The sequence below is a fragment of the Pogoniulus pusillus genome, chromosome 3 (genome assembly GCF_015220805.1).
Source record: "Pogoniulus pusillus isolate bPogPus1 chromosome 3, bPogPus1.pri, whole genome shotgun sequence".
Taxonomy (NCBI): Eukaryota; Metazoa; Chordata; class Aves; order Piciformes; family Lybiidae; genus Pogoniulus; species Pogoniulus pusillus.
Genome location: NC_087266.1, coordinates 47,011,948 through 47,030,668, shown reverse-complemented (window position 1 = coordinate 47,030,668; position 18,721 = coordinate 47,011,948). Strand labels below are relative to the sequence as shown.

General features: G+C 43.1%; 1 protein-coding gene across 10 annotated transcripts in view; it reads left to right on the top strand.

Moving 5' to 3' along the window:
- Window positions 1-18,721, top strand: part of ENOX1 (ecto-NOX disulfide-thiol exchanger 1) — a 453,062-nt gene that overhangs the window by 143,754 nt on the left and 290,587 nt on the right. For all 10 annotated transcript variants that reach the window (XR_010308903.1, XM_064174875.1, XM_064174900.1 and 7 more), the window contains one exon: window positions 7,017-7,094. The gene's annotated coding sequence lies outside the window, so the exon portion shown is untranslated. The remainder of the gene's footprint in view (window positions 1-7,016; window positions 7,095-18,721) is intronic.

The following is an 18,721-nucleotide window of genomic DNA, read 5'->3' as shown; positions in this document are numbered from 1 at the left end:
CAAGACAGCTTGCAGAAGAGTGAAGGACAGAAATCAGAACTCTAGCCAATTCCTCTTCTATTTTTGGAGAACTAAGAGACTAAGAGGAACTGGGTACGGAATGCCACTGCTAGTAGACAAATTACATGGAGCAATGACTGACTCCTGTCTCCTTATGTGGGGGGAGGGCAGGGAGGGGGGAGCAGTAAGCAGGGTCCTGAACAAGGCATTCACAGCTAGGCAAGGCTGCTGACCTCCTTTACTCCCTTCCTTCTTGCTTGCCTGCCTGTCTTCAGTCTTTGGGAACACCCAGGCTGCTGGCAGCACAGCAAGGAGGCTGTATCATTGAATCAGCCTCTGTAAAGGACTATTAGCGTTGTGTGTGGTGACACGTACCTTGTATTTATTACTTTTTCCCTGGGTTGCATGTTACCATCTTGGATGGATGTGAGCCAGTTTCCAAATCCTGCCCTTCCTCTTTCTCCCCTCCTTATTCAAAATCCAGCTGTATTCAGCAAATATAAAACTGCTGACCTGCAGAGCCCATCACAGCCAGCTGCAGTCCTCTAGCCCCTTTCTTTCCTGTTTCCCTCCCTCCTTTTTCAGTTGAAGCAGTTCCTCTCCTTCTGATGCTCAAAATGGGAATCGTGCTTCTCAGTGCAGAAACTTTCTGTGCCTGTCAACAGTCACACAAGAAGTTCATATGCCAGCTGCACCTGGTTAGGAAAAGAATGACTGGTACCATGCACATGTTCAGTGAGAAACAGCTAGTTCATAATTCGGTTTCCAAGTCTGTAGGATGTTTTGCTTAAACAAGTAATTAATTCAGTTCATCATTTCAAGTTTGTTATAAGCAGTAACTCCAGTAAAGCACTGTTCAGCAGCACAAATCCTTGGAAGTACTTATTTCAGATTAGAAATCTCACTACAGCTTGTTCCAATCAGTAAAACAGGTCTTCTGCTGTCTAGTCAGGCATCTTCCACATCACAGCTGCTTGGGAAGGGCAAACAAAAGAATTAGACTGCCCATGTTAATATTCACCTCCCTTCCTCATAATAGCAAACTGTCCCCAGATTGTGTCACCCCACTGCCCTCTTCCCACAACAAGCCCCTGTACCAAGGAGTCACAGGGAAGTTAGCTGTACAGAGGAATCCCAATCCAGATAGCCCTGTGCTGTGAGCATAAGGCTGGTTTCTATCCTCTGCGTGCTGGAGAAGTTGGAGAGGAGTGACAAACTCCCAGACTTCATGCTCTGGATGTCAGTAGAAGAGGAAAAGAGACCTACAACAGGCAGAAGTTTCCAAAAGTGAAAGCAGGCACTTAGTGCCATGGTCTAGTTGACTGGCTGGGGCTGGGGGATAGGTTGGACTGGATGATCTTGGAGGTCTCTTCCAGCCTGGTTGATTCTATGATATGCTATGATATATGGAATTACAGAATAACCTCCTTCGTCCTACTGGCCACACTGTTCCTGATGCAGGCCAGGATGCCATTGGCTCTGTTGGCCACCTGGGCACACTGCTGCCTCATCTTCAGCCTACTATCCACCAGTACCCCCCAGTCCCTTTCCTGCGGGCTGCTCTCCAGCCACTCAGTCCCCAGCCTGTAGCGCTGCTTGGGGTTGTTGTGGCCAAAGTGCAGAACCCTGTATGAATATATGTATTTGTATATGTTTATTACCTTTGCTATTTAGCCCACTTTTTGTACATAACAATTCTGCTTTACTTCCAAATTCTGAGTAGCATGGTAATTTACCTCTTGTGGGGTATATCCCAAATTCTGAATGGTCTAAACCCACGACAGGGGGCCCAGGAATGGCAGGGTTGGTAATGATGGGCTTCCAAGCTGGTCACACCAATTAAGGCAATTTTTGCAATGAGCCAAGGGTTAAACTTTGTGGCCAAGAGTGAAAACTTCTGATGAACCTATGTCAAAGAACAACCATTTCGTAGTTCCTGTGGTTTTTAAAATGTGTTTGTACTGTTAAAAAATAAGTCTTATTTGGAAATAAGTCTTAATTGTGGAAGGTTTTTCATTTCCCCCTTTACATGCTGTTCTTGCACTATAAAAAGGCATCATCTGCTGCTTTTAAAATGTGCTGTAAGGCTTTCATAACAACTGTTATATTGGGATAATCAACTCCTTCAGATCAGTAGGTCACAGCACTGAAACTGCCTGTTCATGAAGGCACAGGGCCCTCAGCTTTAGAAACCTGTGAAAGCATGCAAATCACTCAAAACAAAGCCACAGAGAAATAACCTCCTCTTCCCCACCAATGCCCTGCTGTGGGGAAAGCCTTTTGCCTTCCCTGATTCTCCCCTAGAGTGAAATCACATCCACCATTCACAGGACAGGGGGCAATGGGTGGAAGTTGAGGCACAGGAAGGTCCATGTAAAAGAGAAGAATTCTTTCACAGTGAGGGTGATGGAACGCTGCAACAGGCTGCCATGGGGGGTGTGGAGTCTTCCTCTCTGGAGATACTGAGCACCTACTTGGATGCATCCCAGTGTGATCTGATATAGGTGATCCTGCTCTGGCAGGGGAGTTGGACTAGATAATCTCTTGCGGTCCTTTCCAGCCCCTAACATTCTGTGATTTTGTATAATATGTTACAAATATATGCAGCTATATACAGAAACATTCCAGTTAAAGGTAATACAGAAACATACCACCCCTCCAGAAAGGGCTCCCAACCACTCTTCCACCTTCTTTCCACCCCTCTGCCTTATCCCAGAGTCTGTCTTATGTGCAAGGTGAGTTTGGAGGTTTGGCAAGGGGAGTGAGAAGCAGAAGAATTACATAGATTCAAGCAGAAATGCTTCAACAGACAGAGACACTGCCTTATCTATGTTTGTCTTCTTGCTTTTATACATCTCAGCAAGCCTATGAGTGAAGTAGACATCACCACTGTTTCCTTTTCACAGCCTATAATCTAATTTCTCTCATTAAAATATTCCAATTTGCCTCAAACTAGCACAAATACAAAATTAATAGAGGTATATAGAGCATGTTGAGCAAACACTGACATATCCCTAATGGTGAATTTACATCCCCCCACTCTCCCATCCTGTTTAAAATTACTAAAGGAAGACATAGCACACCAAACTGGCACAGGAGAGTATAAAGCCCCACATGTAGAGCCAAAGCTTGGCACTGAGAGCGAGCTGCTACGCAGGAGTAAGCAGCTCTGAGCATTAGGCAATACATTGGAAAATTTGATTCCCTTTCTTGGCCAGGTTCAAGCGGGTCCTGGTGGTGTGCACAGTGGATTTGTCACTTGGGAGTGGGAGTTGCCTGGGTTATTCACTGTGCCGTTCCATTCTTCTTACAGGGGATGTGCGAAATGAAAGATGCTGTTACAGTAAAAGGCTTGCTTGCTCGCGTCTCATCTTCTGCCCTCCCCTCTCCTAAAGGCATACTCCAGTGCTGTTGGTCTGTAATTATGGGACTGTAAGAATGTTTTGTAATTTTGATGGCCAGCCAAAGGCTTCATTACCCATGGTGACCAGAGACTGCTGGAGTAAGGGTGTGCAGATACTGTGAATGTCTGTGGCATTAGTCCCCTTCAGCAAACTGCTGTATTTTAGTATATGAAAGTAGATGAGAGTTCCCAAATTTTGCCTTGGGTAAATCTACCTGAACAGTTACCAGTCTCTCAAGCACCTCTTTATGCACTAGGAGGCCTGGCTGGGAGGTCAAATACCATGACCATGGGTCCTAGCAGTCGTCCTACTGCAATTAAGCTTAATCCTTTATATTCAAAGCGATCGATAATCTCTCCTCGACTGGCACACAGTGCATCTGTAACCTTCAGAGCCATGCAGACCTCCTTCACAAGTGCCAGCCACTGATCTGGCAGCAGAAGCTTCCCACAACCAATTAGGAACAGTTGGAAACTGTAAATTTTCAAATTATGGCCACACATTTCTGGAAAGAACTGTCTCATCTCATGTGCTGGCTTCGGGTTAAGCTTTTCTTTATTGCTCTGATGCTCTGCAGGCAATGCCAGTTCCCCCTATGTTTGCAGCACCAGATCCTCCCACCAGTTAATGTGTATTTTATGAGCCCAGAGATGATGCCGTGAAGAGTGGACCTGTGCCAAGAAGAGTTTTTCCTGCTTGTCTTCATCCTTGTCTTCATCCTTGTCTTTTTTTCTTCTGTACTTGCAGCAGCTGAATAAGGGGAATGCTGTAGCTGTGGCAAGAAAAAAACAGCCCAAACTTCTGTGTGGTGTGCAAATTTACAGCTGTCTGGGAGAAATGTGTCAACTGTGTCTCTTAGGCTCCTCTTATACAAATGCTCCACATTGCTTCTAGGAGAAAGTGCACCGGTTATGATGGCCTGTAAATAGGACTGGCTGCTCCAAAGGGGGGATCTATCTGGGGACTGCCTTGCAAAGATTCTGGAGACTTTTCAAGTTTGGTGGCCCAGGTGGGATCAAATCAGTCACTAGGCATCTCCTCGTGGCCTGTGGAACAGACTCATGTTCTCTCTCTGCAGTACGTCAGCAGGCACTGGGTTTGTGGCCAAGCTGCTAAGCCACAGATTTCAGAAGCATATTTCATAAGCAATGCCTTATAGCTAACTTAAAGGTGACCTGTTCATTTGGATGAGGCAATTGTATTAGGTAGGATGAAGCTGTTGCAAGAACACATCTTCCTTCCAAGAAAAGCCCTTCCTGTAGGCAAGTCTTTAGTTACCGTCGTAACCTTTGTCATCCACTCCTCCCTGGGGAGTCTTCTCTGTGACCTTTGCTATTCCACCAAGACGTCTCATAAATTATTATTCTTTTAAATGGCACTTAGGCTGTCGTGGTGGCTGCTAGCCTTGAAGATTTGCAGTCTACCCTGTAATTTTGTGAGGGGGAAAAAAAATGGTTAAGTGACAGAAGAAATATTGTACTTCACGATAAAACTACTTTTGTGTTTCATTTTCTGCTCAAGCCATTCATATCCCTGTCACTAACCTCATTCGGGTCAAGGGCTTGAGGCAGAGAATGGGCATAATATTTTTGGCCAGACTGATGCATCTGAATATTACAAACATCTGTAATTTTGAAATTGAAATGAGCATTGTGTTAAATCCTCAGGCAAATAATATTAAGGCATAATAGATTGCTCCAGTTAGCATTTCTTTTGGCAGTTCAGACCGGAGCTCTTTTGCTTGGTTATTCCAGACATTAATGCACCCGCTCACACAAAGGGAGCTGCTCCTTATGGCTGCAGATTGGATCCCAGCTTCTGTGAACTTCACAGGAAATTCTGTGGGCCAAGCAGTTGAAATAATAAAGAAAAAAATTAATCAGGCACACATTTAATGTGAAGTGTGGAAGAAAACATCTGCAGCACTCAGTGGACGTCTGGGTATCATACTTGCAGTGCTGTTTTGCCAGCTTACATCTGGAGTGGTTCATTGGAAGAGAACAGATGCTAGTGTGAAATAGGTCATCATAGCAGCAGGGCATCAGAACAGAAGCATTTATTTTTTTCCTTGCAGTAACAGCTATTCCTTTTTATTCACACCAATTATGAAAATGTTAGCCAAGCCTGAAATGGGACTGCATGTATTGTGACAAGCCAATACTCTTAAAGGGCATCAAGGTAAAAAAACAACCTAATGAGGAGGCTTCGGGGAAATGGTCCTTTTGCAGTACACACTGAGTATCCTTTCACAGACCCGGTGACTGGTTTTGGTTAAGATTATGATTTTCTTTTCCCTTTGCTTTATTTACTTTTATTTCAGTAGAGATGTTACTGAATGCCTTCTTGGTGGCAAATGCCCAGAAGCAGAGATGCTAATTCATGGGGGTTTCATCAGTCATTTCAGAGGAGAGGTCACATAGATAAGAAAAATGAACAGTGCACAGTATGTGAAGCAGTGACATTCAATGAGTCCTTGTCACTAGCAGCCATTAGCATGCAAGCCTGCTGTTATGTTTCAGTGCTTTATGTGCATTTCTTGACCAGGCAGGGAGCCTTCGGAGCACTGTAGCAGTTAATACCATACAAGTTATTGTTTCTTTCTTGAATGCCTTATATTTTTAGTACCATTTAGATGCTTTTCTGTCCCCTTGTGTATCTAAAATTTTAAAGAGAATCAAAGAATGCATAATTTATATCCGTCCCAGAGGTAATGGAGTGACTCAATTGTATCTGTGAAGGGGATGATTTTAAATTTAATGTCTTATGCAAGAGGTGATTTTTATACAAAAATTGCAAAAATTGGCCTGGAGCATACCCAGATAATTATCCTTACGACGACGGGTGTGGGTTCCAGGGGGATTACAGTGGAAAGCTTTAGTGTCTTGTGTATCATTATCCCTTGTGTATCATGGTTGTCATAATCGAAAGCAGCAACTGATAGATCTCAGGGAATATAAATAGTGTTTTGACTTGAAATAGCACATGCAGGAGGTGTGAAAAGACAGGTTTGCTCTGACTCTGTTGAAGAATTCATGCAAGACATGAGACATTTGTTTACTGCTGAAATTCTTCCCTTCTGTTAAAGGAAAAAAAACCAATTGTTTACTGATGTTGGGCAGAGCCCATCAGTACATGCTTTCTCACGCAGCACTGTTCCACTAGACTATTTCTGCTTTCATTTACCAAAAGCCTGGAAGTGCCACAGCTAGAAATAAATGTCTGCTTCTTTGATATGCTATATGTTTGAAAACATGCACTTTAAGGTCTGTGTTACAAGACAGTTCAAAGGGAATAGAAATTGGTGCAGTATTCTCTCTTCCTTTTCTTTCCAATCCAGTCCCACATATTCACTGCATTTTTATCAAGACTATTTTCAATATTATCTTTACAAACAATGTACCATTTTGTATTTTATTTAACTTCAACTTTGCTGTATTTAGATAGTTGTTATGATCTTACTGCTTCCGTAGTTTAAAATGTTTAACATCCTCTAAAGCCTCTAAACCAATTCTGTGCTGACTTTTCGCGTTGCGTATCCAAGGAGACAGTTGATCTTATTTGCTTTTCCTTTGGAAACTCCCTTGTTTTTACTGTTCTTTCCACTTCTTGCAGGATTGGCCATGAGAATTTATAACATTCCTTTGGAAATACCATGATGGGGCTGCTGAGAAGTTACTTTCCCTTGTACAGGTCTGTAAACCCTATTGCATTCTAACTGTCTTAGCATGCACACTCTTGTGCCTGCTTGTTATCTTTTTAACCTTGAATGCATGCAAACCATGTTACAATCTAAATTTTATTCTGGAGCAAGTGTTGTTAAAATCATTTTTTGTTTCTTGCCAAATGTTTAGGCCATAACTCTGTTTTGGTACTGTTGTAAAAAATGTAGAGTAAGCCGTTCGTCTTCCCGTTGAAGTGAATTATTGCAGTTTATAGAGATGAACTGCAGAAAGGAATGGGGCCTGTAAGTCATTTTCACCTCAGCACTATGTCTTCCAGTACATGTTGGAGCTGCATTACCCTAAAAGGCCCTGCAATCGATTGCTCCCACTCAGGTTGCTAATATGAGAGTAGCTATCCCACAGCTATAGCTGTGGATGTTTCAAGAAACACACTTAGCAAAGGGTCAGCAGAATTACTGGGGCTTTCAGGTCAGGAGGAGCTCAGGTTCATGGAAAGTTTAAGAAAATTAAAGAAGAGAAAAAGAAAAGGACCTGATATTTAAGAGACTGTAAAAAAGAGCAGAAGAATAATGGCTTGACTCCTGTAATGTCAGCATGGCAAGGAGCAGCGAGAAGCCTGTAGCTAATGCTATGTCCTTGTCAGCCAAAACGATAGCATCATAAGCACTGTGGCTCACCATTGCAGTGATTTAGAGGATAAAGACACTCCTCTGCATTTCAGTGTCTTTGTCTGTGCAGCCATATAACACAGAAAAGTTTGATTTCTTACTGCTTGCAAAGATAGCATGGAACAGCATTTTAATAGAAACCTGCTCAGGTAAAACCAGTAGGAATCAACTTTCCCGCCTAGGTTGTCATGCTCAGGTGCTGGGTTAAGCTCAGGGTCTGTGAGAGTTGTATCTGGCACTAAATAATAATTTTCAGAAACATTCATGTTTGGAATATGCACTGTTTGATTTGTTGGTTTAACTGAGAGCACTTTGGGTGGTGTTGTTTTCTTTGTTGCCGCCAGAGTCAGTTACTGTTCCATTAGTCTGTAGGAATTCCACAGAGAAAGTGGCTTGTAAACTTCAAACAAAGACAAAACCAGGTGGATTTAAAGGATGAGCTGTATCCAGAACAACTTTTAATTCATTCTTGGAAATTACTATGATTAGATAATACCTTTTAAAGCCAACTCAGCTCCAAAGTGCTTTAGAAGCTCTTTGAAACTAGATTTAAGCCTCACACAATGCAATGAGCAAAAACCCTAGATCAGACTGGTTGAGATACTGCAGATACAGATCCGATTGTGATGCCTCAGGCCTGTGTTGAGTGAAAGCTCTGTGTTCAAAAATAAGAAGCTTTTCAGAGTAATTGCACAACTGTTGAATGATCTGTGTCATACTAAAGCTCTGACTGCACTGTTTCTTTCTTTAATGATGACTTCCCTTAAGGCAAAACTTATGGTGGTTTTTTGTGGGGGGTTTTGTGTGTTTTTTTCATTTGAGGGGGTCACACAAGAGTAAAAAAGCAGACATACTGAAATACATTTAGAATAAAAGGAGAAAACTTGATGCAGGTCTTTACATTTGGGTTATAAATCCTTTGCTTGTAGCAGCAGCTTTATAAAATCATTCTTTCTAGACCCATCTGTGAGTGTTGGTTGAGCTATGGGTCACAAAGACTTTCAATAGCTACAGCTAAATTTGCCAAAGCAAAGTGTGGTTGGGCCTGTGTCCTAATGAATTTGATACAAATGCAGTCAACAGCTGCTATGCAGAAAAAGCCCTGGCAAGTCATTTGTTTAAAAACATGTTTTAAAACTTTCCTTCTTCACAGGTCTGGTTCCTGAACAATAATAGCTTTGTGACACAATATTGTGTCATGTAAAAAGAGGATAAATATGATCTTAATTTTATATGTATTTGTAGTAGATATATGTGTGCTAAGTGGCATAAAGAAGTTTGAGTATGGCTTTGCTGCACCTTCATTATAATGCAGGAGCAAAGGAAAACCAATTAAATTAAAAGGGAAGACATTTCAGCTGAAAAGGATGTAGAAGATGTAATTTCACCTTGGAAAGTATTGCCCTGAGGTATTATCAAAAGGTATTGCACTGAGCCTTTGCAGAAATAGATATTTACATCAATAAGAGTGCCATCATATATATCTATATATCTATATCTCTATCTATATCTATATATATATATATATAGTATTCCACAGTTATAAAACAATTACACAGCAGTTGTGACTGAAGGCTGAGCTCACTGATCCTGTGTGGGGTTTGAGTGAAGCTTCTTCTGCAGCTGTGTAGGTGTCTCCCATACCACTTCTCTGTAGCATCTGGTATTGACATTAAAGGAAAACAGGATACTGATCTAGCCAAATCATTAGTTTATTCCAGGTCAGCTTTTTCCATCTACTCCATGCCTTTCACTGCAAAATCCGTGTACTTTTTTTCCCTCATAAATATCTTCTCCACTTGCACAGTTCTTGTTTCCTTAATCTCTTATTTCCTGCCTACAATCCCTCATCCATTCTCCAGAGCAGCCTTCTTTTCCCTGACATCTTTGTTATTTGATCTTGCTTTGTTGGAGTTTTATCTATCCATGGCTGGAGTTTCTTAACATTTTCTTTTGGCATCACTGAATGCTACATATCTCCAAACCCCTCTTGGGATCTCCCCAAACCTTTTCTCTGGGCATACCTACAGTGAAATAAATGTCTTGGCTTTAGGGGGAGAGGAGACAAACAAAGGCAGTGAAAACACATGAGATGGGAAGTACACCTCTCCTCTGCCTGGGCTCCTTTGCCCTGTTACAGCCTCCTGGGCAAAGAATGGGCTGAGACTGACTCTGCTGTGGGGTTTGGTAGAGGGAGTGCTGCTTTGTTGTCTTGCTGCTTCTTCAATAATGAAAACAAACCTGGCAAAGTACTAGTCTGTCAAAAGTCGTGAGGAGGAGGGAGAAAGGAGGGGAAGATCCTGGGGAGAGCACTTTTCCATGAGAGCATGTAAGCATGGCAACCATACCTTTGATCTCCATACAAACAGGTAGACTTGGAGAGCCCTGCTGCCACTGTATTAAATAACACATGCCCACCTTAAAGCCATGATGCCAGAGAGGCCAAAGCATTGATGCCACTGGGCTTTGCTCACGGATCAGCTGTCTTGCCAGAGGCTGGGAGGGCGATGCAGTGGCTGCTCACACGCAACACATGGAGGTCTGTGGAGTGGAAGCAGGGGGAGCTGATGCACAAAGCAGAACAGTGAAGGACTGTGCTGTCTTTGTGCCCCTTAAATGCAAATTACCTGGCTACAAAAAGGCAGAAAGGAAAGGGGATGTTACTACCTGGAAATGTGCCATGTATGCATTTGATGAATATATTTGAATTATTGAACAGATGGAAACCAAATAGCCTGGTAGCTGAGGAAAATCTATATGCTAGATGCTCAAAGGAAATGTGGCAAATAAAATGGGAGGATGGGAGAAGTAAATCTCAGTAAAGCTGCCATGGAGGGGCAGTTGCATTTTATTAGAACAGAAATTAAAGCAATACTGTGAGTGTGTAAAAAACCTATTGTGTCCAAAACATTGGTTGTGTGTACAAACTCATACAGACACATATATGCATCTTTTAGTTTGGAATGATGATTCAGAGGGTCTGTGAGTATCCAACTCAGGGTTTTTTTTTACTCCCCACGGCAAGACAAAGAGCAAATCATTGTTGTGCAAAAAAAAAAAAAAGAATAAAGGAAAAGGACAGTTTGCTGACCTCAGTAAAGAGTTGTGGCCAGAGCACAGGTTCTACAAGAGACTGAAATTAATATAGAAGCAGGGGGAAAAAAATAATCAACTCATCTGGCAGATTGATCATCCACTGGCCTTTATGTTTTGAGTTGTTTCCAGAGAATATCTAGGAACTGTGGTGAGTTCTTCATCTGCTGGAGAAACAGCTCAGAAATAGCTTTAAATACCTCCCTGTTGTTTTGGCATAGCTATTTTCCAGAAGAATGGGAAGACTGTTGAAAACTATGCAAAGACACAGATCAGGAGCAGGGTTCTTTACTGTACTTACTCCAGTGCCCATCATCTTCTGTTTCAAAGTGGCAAATAGATGATGATCTTTACTGATCGTAACTAGTAGGGCATTGTATAAAAAGAAGGAGGAATCTTTAGTGTCAGCAGTCAAGAACACCCTAGGGACACCAAAGATAATTTGGCTTACTTGCCTGCATTGCTAACAGGAGTAGAGGTGTCTAGATAATATGTGAGAGACATTTATGTAACCTTCCAGTGAGGAAGATTTCAGTACCACCCTGTGTAGCCTCTTACAGTACTATGTAACATTTTGGGAGTATGCCTAAAATCCAAGTTATGAGGAGAGGCTGAGAGAGCTGGGGTTGTTTAGCCTGGAGAAGAGGAGGCTCAGGGCAGACCTCATTGCTGTCTACAACTACCTGAAGGGAGGCTGTAGCCAGGTGGAGGGTGGTCTCTTCTCTCAGGCAACCAGCAATAGAACAAGGGGACACAGTCTCAAGTTGTGCCAGGGGAAGTACAGGATGGATGTTAGGAGGAAGTTGTTGGTAGAGAGAGTGATTGGCATTGGAATGGGCTGCCCAGGGAGGTGGTGGAGGCACCGTCCCTGGAGGTGTTCAAGAACAGCCTGGCTGAGGCACTTAGTGCCATGGTCTAGTTGAGTGGCTAGGGCTGGGTGCTAGGTTGGAGTGGCTGATCTTGGAGGTCTCTTCCAACCTGGTTGATTCTATGATCTGATCCATAGGAAGCCATTTAAGTGTGTTTTTACAGTGAAAACAGAGAACAGTTGAGCATAATTTTCTTCATGGTCATCTGTCATACTAGAAGGCATAATGACTTTCCATTATAGTTGATTTCATTTGTTTTATCTATTTTTTAGAACAGGCATTTGCAAAGGTGGGTTGCAAAACCTTTTTCTGTTCCTTCCTCCCAAGTACCTGCATCCCTCCAAGCATCGTTAACTTCTTGACTCAAGTGCCAGTGTTAAGAAGCCAAACACAGGCAACATGACTTTCAGATGGATACAAATTATGTAAAATAAGACTAGAATTTAGAAGTTTGATAATTAATTATAGACTGCAATCCACATCATTCTTCAGATTTGTCTAGGTGGAATCTCTGCTGGTGTCTTCTTTCTCTTCTATCCTTTAAACTCTTCTCAGTATGATTCTAGGTAATGAATGACATTGTTGGAGAGATGGTGAGCATGCAACTGATAGCTCTCAGCATATGGATAATGACATATCTTGCACCTTTTCATTGCCCACATTCTGGCTGCACAGAGATATCTGGACGATAAATGAGGTGAAATGGTGACTGCAGCACATTTCAGAAACAATAATTGTCCTTTTAGGTCCCTTTAAAGGAAAGATAGTAAAGAACTGCTAAGTTTTCTATCACTAAGGGCCTCAGAAGAATCTATCACACATCATGAATAATAATAATAGAAGAGGGAGGACAGCTGCTCAGCTGAACATCATCAGTATTGACAGTTTCCAGGAGCAGTAATCAGTAATCCCCTTGACCAAAGCAGGTGTCACAACGAGATAAAAGTCATGAGCTACAGCTCCAGTGAGAGTCTGTTGCCATAGTCAGAAAGATATGAATTGATTTCACTTCTGAAAGGCAGTTAAAACATCTTCTCCAGTTGAGAGAGGGAGAAATCCACTGGCACTGCTGTCATCCAAGTCTCCAGAAACAGGAGTGAAACTTGCAGAGCTTGTTAGATGAAAAAACAAGTGTTCAAATGGACAAATGCCGCCAAAATGAACAGTTCCAAAAGAATCCTCCTTTTTTTTCACCATAGTCTAATAGTTTATGTCCTTCCTTTATTGCTTCATAGCTAACATTTGAAAAAGACATGACAGACAATTGTAGAATCATAAAATCATCTAGATTGGAAAGGAGCTTCATGTTCATGGAGTCCAACCATCAACATAACACTGCTAAGTCCAACATTAAACCATGTCTGCATCTCTTATAAATACTTCCAGGGATGTTGCTCAACCACAAGAGGATATTTAAGCCAGTTACAATGCTTATCAATCCCTTTCTGTGATGAAATTTTTTCCTAATACTTGGTCTAAACCTGTCCTGACACAACTTCAGGCCACTTCAATACGCAGTACTCAAAGGGCAGCCTCACCACTGCACAGCACAGGGGGACGACCACCTCTACAGTCCTGCTTCCTATGCTGTTTTTGAAAGATGGTGAGTTTGATGGTGAGTTGAATATGTATTTGTGATCCTACCATCATTAAAAGCTGCCTGTGATGATTCTTCAGCTCGTTGTTGCCAGCCTCATAAAATTTTTCACATCAGCTTAACTCAGGAGACACCTTTTTCATTTTCAGAGCTCAAAGCTGGGCAAACGTCAATCAATGCCATAAGTAATATTAAGGAAAAGATGTGATTTTTGATGAAGTTTCAACCTTTGTGGTAGAAGTGTAGCATACAAGACACTGCATGACTTAAAGTCCTAAAATGTACTCCAGGATGACTCTGTTTTCTAAGGTCAATTATTGTTTCAGAAAAGGGAAAATACAGAGAAATTGATTATTAAGTGCCATAAGTCAAAAAAGGAGAAAAGCAAAACTAAAAGAGGAGGTTCAGGGAGGACCTCATTGCTGTTTACAACTACCTGAAGGGAGGCTGTAGCCAGGTGGGGTTGGTCTCTTCTGCCAGGCAACCAGCAATAGAACAAGGGGACACAGTCTCAAGTTGTGCCAGGGGAGGTCTAGGCTGGATGTCAGGAGGAAGTTGTTGACAGAGAGAGTGATTGGTATTTAGGCTGGAGGTGAGGAGAAAGTTCTTCACTGAGAGAGTCATTGGACACTGGAATGGGCTGCCCGGGGAGGTGGTGGAGTCGCCATCCCTGGGGCTGTTCAAGGCAGGATTGGACGTGGCACTTGGTGCCATGGTCTAGCCTTGAGCTCTGTGGTGACAGGTTGGACCTGATGATCTGTGAGGTCTCTTCCAACCCTGATGATACTGTGATACTGTGAAAAGCCTGGCTGAGGCACTTAGTGCCATAGTCTAGTTGAGTGGCTAGGGCTGGGTGCTAGGTTGGCCTGGCTGATCTTGGAGGTCTCTTCCAACCTGATTGATTCTATGATTCTAAAAGGAAACCGCATCAACATTAATATCAGTTGCTTGACTCTACAGAAGAAATAATCCAGTAATGTCTGTAAGCAACCATTCAGGAAATAATGTATTCCTACTTCATGTCATCAATTCTACATTTGGGGGAAAATAAAGGAAAAACAAAAAGGAAAAAGAAAAAGAACCACTGAGTATTGTGCTAAAGAGGTTTTACGAGAATCAGGCAAGTTTGACCAGGCAGTTTGCTCAAGCAACAACACTTGAAGTAGAAAGATGAAAGAATGTCTCAGGTCAAGCCACTCTTTAACTTGGAGCTTTCAGAACACTATTAAAAATTAACCAAGGGAGAGGTAATACATACTGTTGCCCAAAATATAATCAAAGAAAGTTATTCTCCAGCTAACTAGCCGTAGGGACTTTTTTTTTCCCCCTAGAATCAAGAACATTAGCAAGCAGCTTGAGGGCCTTAGTGCTGCATTGGCTGTACTGCCACTTCCCATCAGAGCTGTGCCTAACCAGTTTCTGAGGGCTTCACTGATGGTGATTCTCTGGGCAATTCTTTTACAGGTCCATTTTTCCTTACTATTAGAAAATGGCTTTTTTTTCTTTTCTTAACCTGCAAGTTATGTCTGTCCTACCTGAAGTGAACAAGAATGTGATATTCCCTTTTTCCTTGCAACCATCTTTACTGTTTTCAGGGTCTTTGGGCCCTGAAATTTTTACCTTCTTTACATTGAACAACAATTCCTTCAGTTGTTTTGGTCATGTTTTGTAGAGTGCTCGCTATTGATCAGCCACAGCCTCTTTAAATTGTGTCATCCAACACTGAATCTAAGGTTAGGGTTGAATTCTTTCCAAAATGAAGTAATAAAGGAGAATTCCCTCATGTGTCTTTTAGATAGCATTCTCCTTTATATAATTCCAGTCTGACATTCATACATAGGTGACTGACACTGCTGAATCCTGTGATCCACTTGATTACCTCAGATCCTTCGCAGCAAGACTAAACCTATTTGATTGTTTCACACTGAATGTTTGCTGTGTTGTTTGTTTGTGGCCTCACCTCTCTGACCGTAATTGCCAGCAGCTCTAAGATTACCTTAATTGGTTATTTGCATGGCTGGTTGCATCTAGAGGGTGGTGCTCAATGGCTTGAAGTACAGATGGAGAGCAGTGAAACGTGGTGCCCCTCAGGGGTCTGAACTGGGACCTGTACTGCTTAATCTTTTTATCAGTGCTGCATAGGCAGTGGGATCGAGTGCACCATCAGCAAGTTTGCAGGTGACACCAAGCTGAGTGGTGCTGTTGATACACCAGAGGGCTGGGATGTCATCCAGAGGGACCTGGACGAGCTGGAGAGGTGGGCCCAGGTGAACCTCATGAGGTTCAACAAGAGCAAGTGCTGAGTTCTGCACCCAGGCCAAAACAGTCCTCGCTATCATAGAATCAACCAGGTTGGAAGAGACCTCCAAGATCATCCAGTCCAACCTATCCCCCAGCCCTAGGCAGTCAACTAGACCATAGCACCAAATGCCTCATCCAGTCTCTTCTTGAACACCTCCAGGGATGGTGACTCCACCACCTCCCCTGGGCAGCCCATTCCAATGCCAATCACTCTCTCTGCCAACAACTTCCTCCTAACATCCAGCCTGTACTTCCCCCAGCACAACTTGAGACTGTGTCCCCTTGTTCTATTGCTGGTTGTCTGGGAGAAGAGACCAACCCCCATCTGGCTACAACACAATACAAACTGGGGAAGGAGGTGATGGAAAGCAGCCCCGTGGAGAAGGACTTGGGGGTGCTGATGGACGAGAAGCTGCATGTGAGCTGACAGTGTGTGCTTGCAGCCCAGAAGGCAAATCACATCCTGGACTGCATCAAAAGATGCACTGACAGCAGATCCAAAGAGGTGATTCTGACACTTTGGTCTGGTTGACACCTCACCTGGAGTACTGCACCCAAGGAAGGACATGAACCTGTTGGAGCAGGTCCAGAGAAGGGCCACGAAAATGATCAAGGGGCTGGAGTAGCTCTGCTATGAGGACAGACTGAGGGAGCTGGAGTTGTTCAGCCTGGAGAAGAGGAAACTCTGGGAAGACCTAACAGCAGCCTTCCAGTACCTGTATGGGGGGCACATGAAGGCTGGAGAGACTGTTTACAAAGTCTGTAGTGGCTTCAAACTAGAGAAGAAGAGATTTAGGTTGGATGTTAGGAACAGAATTTTTACCATGAGGGTGGTGGAGCACTGGAACGTGTTGCCCAGGGAAGTGTTTGAGGCCCATTCCCTAAAGATATTCAAGGTGAGGCTCAACAGGGCTGTGCACAACCTGACCTAGTTGAGGATATTCTTGCTGATTGCAGGAGGAGGTTGCACTAGATGACATCTGGAGGTCCCTTCTAGCCCAGGCCCTTCTACAATCCTATGATTTTCTAGGGTGAAATTCATAAAGCCCAGCCAATCTGAAAACAAAATAACTTCTCTCAGTTCTCTCTTACCTACTTTTCTCTACTATGACCTGAATTTCTACTCCTTTGTCTTCGCTGTTAACCATTGTTGCTTTCTGATCATAGCCAATCCTTCAAACAGTTTTTTGCTCCCATTGAGTGTCAAACCAACTTGTCCTTCTCACTACTGTTAATAGTGGCATTGCAATTGAACTTAGTGATATTCTTAGGAAGGCTTTCTATTTGAAATCCCCTTATCAAAAAAGCATGTTGCAATCTTGCTTAGACCAGAGGAAGTGCTTTCAAAAGCTAGCGTACAATTTTCATAGCATGGGACTCCACAGAGGCACTAGACTTACAAGAGCAATTGAACACAGTTATGGCAGCACTTGACAGATAACATACAGATGTCCCTGTTCTTAAAGTCTCAGTGGAAACCTGACTTGATCTAATTAATAACATGGAATCAGCACCAAAGAGAATAAAGAAAACCGTTTCAGAGGGACCAAGGATCTTGAAAGCAAAGGTCATATGTTAAATTCAGGAGAGGGCTGGGTCTGAAGTAGAGTATCTTGTTCATAAGATTGACTGACATCATGAATATTACTTCAAGGAGACTTAACTTCTTCACAGTGCTGGTTCTTTTCATCTTTGAAGGCCACCAATTCACTTCTGTAGTTAATCACAATGTTCTGTATCTCTTTCACTCCATGATAATGTCCCAAGTGTTTTTGTAATTTATTCTTCACTCTTCACACAGCCTTTTCATGCATTTGTTGCAGAGTAACAGGTTAAAGACAGCATCTCCTGCTGGGAGCTCTGATACCACTGTCAAATATTCCTTTTTCATTTTTCTTTTAAAGTGTGTGAGCTAATTCAGCAACAGCTCCAACATCCTGCCCAAAGTTCTGCAGAGTAGGTACTGTCAGGTTGCTATGCCTGTCACACAAGCAAAGCCTGATGAGGCACTTAGTGCCATGGTCTAGTTGAGTGGATAGGGCTGGGGGATAGGTTGGATTGGATGATCTCGGAGGTCACTGTGTGGTCCCAGTGAAGTGTAGATATACAGAGAGAGATGGTTGTCCTCTTGCTCTGTGTCACCAAGCATTTTGAACCTCTAATCTTTCTACAGTCCCTCCAGGAACACTCCCTTTTAATGCTGGAGACCATTACCTCCAGATCTTATAATGACCATTTCCATAGTCCTTCCTCCAGCAGTGCGTCCTTTGTTTTCCCATCTTTGTAGCTCCATCTGTAGGTTCAAGTGAGTAGAGATACTTGTTGGAAAGTTTATCAAGAGTCCCACAGCCAGCAGGCAGCTTGCAGTGCCGTGAGGCAGGACTGCAGAAAAAGAAGTCAGTGTTTGATAGGCAAATGCAATGTGCAGCTTTAAGGTCTTTTAAGTTATAATAAAAATCTCAAAAGTTTATGGGGTGTCCTTGATGACAGCATTTTGTTGGCTTCTTTAAAGATCACAGTATCACAGTATCATCAGGGTTGGAAGAGATCATCAAGTCCAACCCTTTACCACAGAGCTCAAGGCTAGACCATGGCACCAAGTGCCACGTCCAACCTTGCTTTGAACAGCTCCAGGGATGGCGACTCCACCACCTCCCCAGGCAGCCCATTCCAGTGTCCAATGACTCTCTCAGTGAAGAACTTTCTCCTCACCTCCAGCCTAAATTTCCCCTGGTGTAGCTTGAGGCTGTGTCCTCTCGTTCTGGTGCTGGCCACCTGAGAGAAGAGAGCAACCTCCTCCTGGCCACAACCACCCCTCCAGGTAGTTGTAGACAGCAATAAGGTCACCCCTGAGCCTCCTCTTCTCCAGGCTAACCAATCCCAGCTCCCTCAGCCTCTCCTCGTAGGGCTGTGCTCAAGGCCTCTCCCCAGCCTCGTCGCCCTTCTCTGGACATGTTCAAGCATCTCAATGTCCCTTCTAAACTGGGGGGCCCAGAACTGAACACAAGATGTTTCACTGCTGCGCATCCACTGGACTGCTGACAGTCTCACTAGTGAATGCACGGTGTGCTTTAAACTGTGGAGCCTAAATAAAACCTGGACTCTG